The following is a 9,408-nucleotide window of genomic DNA, read 5'->3' as shown; positions in this document are numbered from 1 at the left end:
TGGGTAAGCAAAAAAGAAAATAACCAAAGGAAATATTTAGTAGATTGAAGGATAGGAGAAATTTAATTACAATAATGATGAAAGGATAAGCCAAACTTAAGTACTAATGATATTATAATGGTGGGTCCTCTTTCGGAATAAAGGGTTAGAGCAGAAGAATGTATTATTTTTTGTAAAGGTGATATTGTCAACTTTGCTCAGGTTGACTGAAGGCGGGGGGGGGGGGGTTCTTTTCTTTTTTTTTCTATATATATATATATAGAAAAAAAATGTTCATGTTTAATTGCTGTATACATCATATATTATTTGTTTTTTGAACAAATAAATAAAGTTTATAAAAAAACTTTGTTCCGTTCTTTGGTGTGATATTAATAATCACAGACCATGCACACAATGTATAACTGAACATTAAATCTTATCTGTAATTTTCAGATGGCACAACTCATGTGGGGCAATACTAAATATTGAAAATGTATTTTCAGAAGACAAAGCAGTGAGTTGAAGAAATAAAAAGCTTATAAAAGAGTAAAGAGATAAAATTAAATTGAAAACAATAAAAAAGAATAAAGGATCAATATCCAAAACCTATGGAGACACAGCTGCAAAAATTTAGAATATAGTTGGATACTTAAATTGTGCATTCCACATTATTTGGACCTGAGGATAATTAGGTGAAAATGATCATACCTGTACTATCAATGATTTAGAAAAGTAGTCAATTGAACAGTTGAAATTTCACTCTGGCAATAGTTTGGGGAATGGCACCATATTGTTTGCAGTTGACAAAGATTTTGATGGCTTAATAACCCTCTGCACTTTTTCTGAATCAGTTGATAATCCCAATTCTATTTACTGCAGGAAGTAATTCCAGAGAGCACAGAAAATACTGATTATGGAGCAGCTGGAATGATGTCAATAGCATTGCAGCACTGAGGAAAAGGGAATAATGGAATGAATGAGTGAAAAATGGATAACAATATAAAAGGAAAAGAGAGCTCAGTGGTAAAGAAGAGCTAGAGTAAAGAAAGAAATTGCAATATATGGGAAAGGAAAATGAAATGAAGGTACAGGGAAGTGTCGAGAGAAGTTGTACGGAAAATTATAACGCCATGGTGTCGTTTGAGATGGGGCAGAAAAGAAATTCCTACCAATGTGAAAGAGGGTTCGGCAATTTGCTAAAAATAACCAGAAAAAACTTGGTTTGATAGAAAAAATTGATAGAATGGGGAGAAAATATTATGTGTAATTTGAACTAAAAATAGTTGTGGGGCAATAGAATGATAGCAGAAATATTTGATGGTAGCGAGCCGAAAAGAATTGTGAACTGGACTGAGCATGGAGTTGGATGTGCAAAGAGGATTTCTGAAGAAATATTGAAATAATGAAATATTGCTTCCTTTTCCTTTAGTCTATGACATAATGACCTTTTAAAGGGGTTGCAATTAACCAGGTTGCAATATTTCATTGTAATAATCTTCACTTTTCTACTAGATCACAATATTGGGATTTCCCTCAAAACCCACCTATCTATACCATCAACATCTCGATGTATCTGCAGGCTTTTACCGAATTTGGTTTATGCTCTCATGTAAGTAAAGTGATTAAATTACAAACTATGTGTTACTTCTAAGCACCATCTAAGATCAGTGTACTGGGGATTTTTGCAGCATTTGAAATTATTATTCAAGAACAACTCCATGACTCCAGATAAAAAGCACGGTTGAACAGCCAGAAATGTCAGCGGAAAGACAGAGAATAATATTATACCAAGAAAGTGGCAAAAATTGAATTGGCTTTATCTTTTGACAAATCCCATAAATCATTTTAAGTGTTCATATATTATCCTAACTGTGATAGTAAAATACATGCAAAATGGCTTCTTATAAAGATGGCAAAATCACATAAGAAATAGGAGCAGAAGTTTGCCATCCAGCCTGAAAAGCCTGCTCTGCCATTCAATGAAATCATGGCTGATCTAATGATAGACTCATCTCCACCTACCTGCCTTTTCCCCATATCCCTTAATTCCTTTACTATGTAAAAATCTATCCAATCTTGTCTTAAATATATTTACTGAGATAGCTTCTGCTGCTTCAATGGACAGCAAATTCCACACCTTCTGGTAAAATCAGTTCTTTCTCCATCCTAAATCTACTACCCTGAATTATCTACCTCTATCTTATCTATGCCTTTCATAATTTTATATCCCTTCTCATTTTTCTTAATTCCAGTGAGTACAGTCCCAGATAACTCAATCTCTCCTCATAGACTAACCCCTTCATCTCTGGAATCAACTGAGCGAACCTCCTCTGCACTGCCTCTGTAGTGTGAATTGTGGAGGGTCATGTAACCTCTCCTTCTGGAACCTGTTGGGAGTGTGGATTACAGAGGTCCATGTGACCAGCTGGAGCCTAATCAGAAGTCACTTAACTTGTCAATCAAGGGTCTACCTATCTGTGAGGCTGTTGTGTTATTGGCTGTGGTAGGTGATATGTGATTGGTCCTCCAGGTGCTGACTGCAATAACCCAGCCCTGGATCCCAACCCATTGTCAATGCCAGAAACCAAGTTCATATCTTGTTAGTTGTGACCATTTCTGAGCTTCAGGCAACTCTAGAGGGCCATCTGCAATGGACCCATCCCAGATCCCAAGCCGTGGTCAATGCTGAAAACAAGGTTTATATGTACGTACTCATTTATTTGCTACATAGTGTATCGTGTCTGTGGGTTATGGCTGCTACACAGTATACTGTGCCTGTGGGTGGTGGGTGCTGAAGAAGTTAAACCCTTGTTTCTCGGTATACCGTGCTTTTGTGCTGTGTACGTCAGTCTGTGTGAGTGCCATTTTGTGAATTCCCCTGTGCATAAATAAAGACCACATTTTGTTCATAACATGTCTAGCCTTGATTTTCTTTGAACCCATTGAACCTATTCTGAGCACAACAGCCTCCAAAGACAGTACATCCTTCCTCAACTAAGGAGTACAGAACTGCATGGATTATTCCAGCTGCAGCATCAACTGTACCTTGTACGATTGCAGTATAAATTTCCTGCTCTTTAATTCCATCCCTCTAGCAGTGAAGGCCAACTTTCCATTTGATTTTTTGATAGCCTGCTGCACCTGCAAACCAAGCACAAGCAATCCCAAGTCCTTCTGCATGACAGCATGCTGCAATTGCTTGCCATTTAAATAGTATTCTGATCTTTCAGTTTTCCTAACATGGATAACCTCATATTTTCCAAAACTGAACTCCATCTGCCAGTCCCTTGCCCATTCACTTAACCTATCTAAATCTCTCTGCAGACTATATATATATATATATATGTGTGTGTGTGTGTGTGTGACCTCTGGCACACCTCTCACCACCAATTGCCAACCAGAAAAACACCCCGGTACCACAACTCTACTTTCTATTGGCTAACGAATCCTTTATCCATGCTAATACATCACCAGCTCTATGCATCCTTATCTTCTGTGCTTCTTTTAGGTGGCACCTGGAAATCCAAGTCCCCTCTACCACGCTCATTATATCCTCAAAGAATTCTAGTAAATTTGTCAAACAGGATCTGTTTTTGCTGAATCCATGCTGTATAAGCCTGTTAGACTGTTTCGCTCCTGATGCCTCTATTTCTTCTTTTAATGATGGCTTCAAGCATTTTCCCAACTACAGATGTTAAACTAACTGGCCTATAGTTCCCTGCCTTTTGCCTACATCCTTTTTAAATAGTGGTGTGACATTCACCGACTTCCAATCCACCAGGACCTGACCCGAAACCAGAGTATTTTGGAAAATTATCATCAATGCCTCGACTATAACTTCTGCCATTTCTTTCAGTGGCCTGGGATGCTACTGGGGATCAGGGACTTATCTATCTTTAGACCCTCAAGTTTTCTGATTACTGTCTCTTTGGTGATAGCTATTACATCCAGGTTCTCAGCTCCCATAACATCTGTCTTTGCCATTTTGAACGTGTCTTCTACCATGAATATCAGCACAAAATATTCATTCAAAGCCTCAGCAATTTCCTCATTACCAATATCAATTCCCCTTCTCATCTTCCAAGTGACCAACTCTTCACTTTATCCACTCTTTTGTGCTTTATATAATCATAAAATTTTTTACTGTCTGTTTTTATTTTGCTTATTTTTCTTCCCTTATTGCTCACCGAGTGGTTCTTTGTTGCTTCTTAAAGTTTTCCAAATCTTCTCGTTTCCCACTGCTCTTGGTATCTTTGTACACATGACGCCTTCCTTTATTTCCTTAGTTATCCAAGGCTGGCTGTCCTTGATTTTAAATGGAATAATACTTTTGTTGAGCAGCACAAAGGATCTCTTTGAAGGTCTTCCACTGTTCCTCAACCGTCCCTCCATATAACCTGTGCTCCAAGTCTACCCTGGCCAAATCCTCCCTCATCCTCTTGTAGTTTCCTTTGTTTAGGCATAAAATGCTGGTTTTAGATTGAATTATTGTACCTTTTATATGAGAAACTCAATCACACTGTGATCACTCTTTCCAATTCTATCTATCTCATTGCACAGGATCAGGTAGCATGTTCCCTTGTCCTAATGCAACTTAAAAGATGATAGAAAGTATACTCTCTGCTGTGTGATCAAAACTTACTACTAAAAAGCCATTTGAAAAAAAAGCTCCATAAATTTTCCAATTGCCCTGTGATATATGATGCGTGAATATTTATGCAGATATATCAACAATAAAGTCTTGAGCAGGAACAGTGAATTATTTAATTTGTGTGGAGAAGAATGGTTGCAAGGGAGAAAAATATCTAAAGTACAACATAATTTTTAAAAATTGCATTACTTTAAATGTGTTTAATCACCTTTAATGGTTTTGTAATGCCTTATGTGTTATAATTTTCAATGCTATTTAATTTTTTGAGAGTATGTTTACATATTTAGCAATTCCTCAATGTTGCCAAATGGTTGTAAATATCAGAAGAATTTTTGAGGAAATGCTCGTTGAAAGGATCAGTGCCACCCACAGCTTCACTTAGCTCAGTATCAGACACCCAACTCAGAATTGGCTGTTGCAGGTGTCATGCAGCTGTTAAAATTTTGGGTGTCATAGACATAAAACTGTAATACAGTTTTCATTATTTCCTGCAAGATCATATATTAAAATAAACACAATTACCTATGGAGAAAGGACTTGCGTTTACTTAGCAGCTTTCATTTCAAGTCCTTTGTGGCAAATAATATACTTTTGAAACCTAACAACAGTGAATCTTGTGATGAAGCATAGTCTTGAAATCCAGGAAATGCAACAGAAATTTTCAGGCTGCCAGGTCCACAAAAAGTGAGGATAGTGTTACAATAGCCTGCTTCATTGATGCTTAATAAAGCTCCTGCTAATCTTCAAAATAATCCCAAACTATCTCTTCAATAGTCAACAGAATAGATGTGACAATACCTCCTCTGTGCTCAAGTCTGGGGTAAAACAATTTCCAGATGTTCAAAGCTCTGTATTCCATCAGACCTTGCATTTTCAGCTGCTCCCCTTTGTTTACAAGTCGATGCAAGGTTTAAATGAGGAATATGTTGCTGGCCTTGTCAGCAATGCCAATATTCTGTTAATTTTATTTAAAGTTAAATTCCATTTGTGAAATTTAATCAAAGGTCTTTCATTTATAGATATTCACAATTAAGTTTCCTCCCATCTTATAACCAGATAACCACGTGAGATCATGAAAGTGCAATCAATGCTTTCTTTGTCTAAAAATCTGTTATTTTTCCTTTCAGTTGCAACTTATTAATGGTAGAGTATGTCTTTCATTCAGTAACATTACTTTTTTACTTTACAGTATGGTGTTTCTAAACTGGAAATTGGCCTTAGCCAATAATAACTGTTTGCTCCATAATAAAGAATCAGTATCTTTTTGATCTCAGCTTATCCCTACGTTGCATATGGTAGTTGGTCACCAGGACCATCAAACAATCAGTGGTTTCTTCAGCTCCATGGGGTGTTAAATTTATTCCATCGAAGTGAGACCACAACCCAACTGGAACTACTTTCCCATGAGCTATCAGCTGTTGAAAAAAAAACATTAAACAGCTGTGGGCTTGCTCTCAGCACCAGTGAACACAAGTGTAACCATAGCAACCTGTCATTCTCGGAGTCCGGATCTTCTCTCCGTAAATGACTGAATGGATCCCTTCTGTCCTCTTGCATTAAAGTTCAATGATTTGATCAATAAATTAATTCTACTTTCCAATCTCTTCTCTGTAGATCACTGAAGAAACAAATCCCCCTTTATTTTCTTCACATCAAATTTACTGACCCAAAATTTAAAAAACAATCTTTCCTGCCAATATTATAATAACCAGCTGGTGCACGTACAGTTCTTTACTATGCACTCAACCACAGCCACTCATGAGTTGATGACATCACATACGGTAACATATGCTGTTTATATTCTGTGGTGTCACTTCATAATGAATGATGAGAACAAACCAATATATTAGCAATGCTATAATAATGATGTATTTTTCACAGTTGGTTATTCAGTTTCATGTTTATTTTACTAATGGGGAAGACCTGTACAACTACCCTATTGCATACATCCCATATCAGCTCTTGCAGAGCAGACCCATTTGTTCCATTCCCCCACTTCTTATTTCCCTTTGGGTTCTTTTGCTACTTACCCACATGATAAGGTAAGTTACAGTAGCCTATGGACCTATGAGCATGTCATTGGGATTGGGAGGAAAGCAGAGCACCTGGTAGACTCAGTCATGTCCTTTACAATCATGGAGTAAAAAATATATTTTAATGACAATTTACAGTATCCTTTTTTTTTTAAGCAAATACAATACATTGATAGGCAGGACCAAGGAGTTTATTGTAAGCTTTAGATAGGGGGAGCAGAGGACCATGAAGAAGTGAAGCACAAATGTCTGAGGACCATACACCGGTCTTCATTGGTAGAACAGCAGTTAAGAGGATTCATATCTTCACATTTCTGGGTATCCATATATCCTCAAGGCCAGCATGAGATAACTATGAAAAAGCCACACCAATATCTCTACTCTCTCAGATGTGGAATGTTGTCAAACTATTGAACTTCTACAGGTGTACTATGGAAAGTATACTGACTAGTTGCATCACAAGCCTTGTTTGAAAACTGGAGTGCCCAGGAATGCAGAAGGCTGCAACAAATGTAAACTCAGCCAAATCCATCACTGGCATGAACCTCCTGTTTGCTGAAGATATCTAAGAAGGCAGCCAACACCATAAAGGATCCGCATCACTCTGGTCACAATTTCTTCCTGCAGGCAGAAGGCACAGAAGCCTGAAGTCTTTACCAATTGATTAGGCTCTTGAATCTTACAGTACTACCTCGTTAATAACACTACTCCATGATCCATCTGCACTAATTATAACATCACTTTATTTCCTCAAACTGCAACTGTGAAAGAAATGATAGTCATGTGGTTTCCAAGAATTGGGAACTGACCTCGTTGATAATGTAACTGTCACATGATTTGGAGAAATATATTATTGAATTCAGACATTTTTGAATCAGTTCAGTTTGGAGAGAACAGAAGACAAAACCCTGTGATACAGGGGTTGGAATCTTATGAAAGACAGTGTTGAGTTACAGTAGCCAGAATAGGTCCTGTTGTGTGTTATTCCTGGGAACAGGGGAACCCAGCTTTTGACATAAAGAAGACCACTTTGCTGTCTCTGGAAAAGAGGACAGAATTCTACTAGGTCCATTTTTGTATGACTATTTTGTTTAACCCAGTGGTTCTCAACCTTTTTCTTTCCACTCAAATACCACTCTTAGGTATTCCCTATGCCACTGGTGCTCTGTGATTAGTACGGGATTGCTTAAGGTGGTATGTGAGTGGGAAGAAAAGGTTGAGAATCACTGCTCTCGACCCAATTATTGCTGAAATATTTTGCTTGAGAAAAATTGTCATTGGCCCATTTCCTTTGGATTTATGAAACCGTGCACATAATGAGTCAATTAAGTACAATTAAAATAATCTTAAGCAATTCCTTACTAATCACAGAGCACCTATGGCATAGGGAACACTTAAAGTGGTATGTGAATGGAAAAAAAGAGTTGAGAACCACTAGTTTAACCCTTGTCTAGGTTTGTGAATTCATCAAGGAAGAAATAAGCAAAAGAAATAAGCAACATTCACTGTCTCTTTGAAAAGATGGAAGATTCTTTGTGTGGAAAACAGATTCCAAAATCTTCAGTAAAAATAAGAAAATGTGATCCTGGGAAGACAGGAATTGTATCCTCCTTTTCACAGCAGGTACATTGGTGGCTCAAAAGATGGTCACTTCTATTTAAAGAATCTCGAGACATCTCATCAAAAGAATTGTGAGTAAAGAGGCCTGAAGATATAATGTTTAAAAGTGCTTTATATTATTTCTGAACTGAGAATTTAAGACCTTCAAGCAAGACTAAAATTATGCTGGTCTTTTCAGAGAGGGACTTTAATCTCACACACACACTTTACATTTGTGCAAAGTGGAGTTAAATTTAGAATTGATAATTGATAATTGAACAATTGATATTGTTATTGATAATTTAATAAAAACTTTATTTTGAATTTACCATTGTCTGGTGAATTTTTCATTGCTGTTCCTTTGCTAGTGCTAACAAAATCCCTTTAGTCCCAAATAAAATTAAAAAGGTGGTTAGTTTCTAACACTATGTCATTACCTACTTGTAGTGAGGTCGAAACTCTGATTAGAAGGGAAAATATGAAGAAATTTACTTAATGTATAATTTTTTACAAACAGGAACACCTATCATAGACAGAAGTAGGAGTTAGATTTGAATATTATAATTGATGAGCAAAGATCTTCAGATCTCTGTCGAGATTGTATGACCAATACGATTAATGTAAGAAATAGTCAGTTCAATGTACTTTTTTTTACATCCGTTATACCTTACACCACAAAAATTGAATAGAACAAAATCAGATCTATCAAATCAATGTTTTAGGTTGGTGAGGACGTGGAATCTTTCTTGCATTCAACTTGGACATGTCCCAACGTAAGACCTTTTTGGGTGGACTTAGGGAATTTTATACAACAGATTACAGGTGTTCTATTTCCATGAAATCCAGATTTATATTTGTTGGGGAACATAGAAGGAACAACACCCACGTTAAAATTATCAACATACCAAATGGAATTTGTTAAAAATGCATTAGTGGTGGCAAGGAAGTATATTGCAGTGACCTGGAAATCAGATTCACATTTAGGTATGGGAAGTTGGAATGCAGAAATACTAAGTTGTATTCCCTTGGAGAAAATTAAATACAATTTGAGAAATAAATATGATATATTTTTGCAAATTTGGCACCCATATTTATAAATTTTAGGTATAAATTTGTAGTAGTATTCTTCCTGTTCCTTGAGACCTG

Source organism: Narcine bancroftii, chromosome 13 (assembly GCF_036971445.1).
Source record: "Narcine bancroftii isolate sNarBan1 chromosome 13, sNarBan1.hap1, whole genome shotgun sequence".
Taxonomy (NCBI): domain Eukaryota; kingdom Metazoa; phylum Chordata; class Chondrichthyes; order Torpediniformes; family Narcinidae; genus Narcine; species Narcine bancroftii.
Note: the sequence above shows the minus strand (reverse complement) of the source record.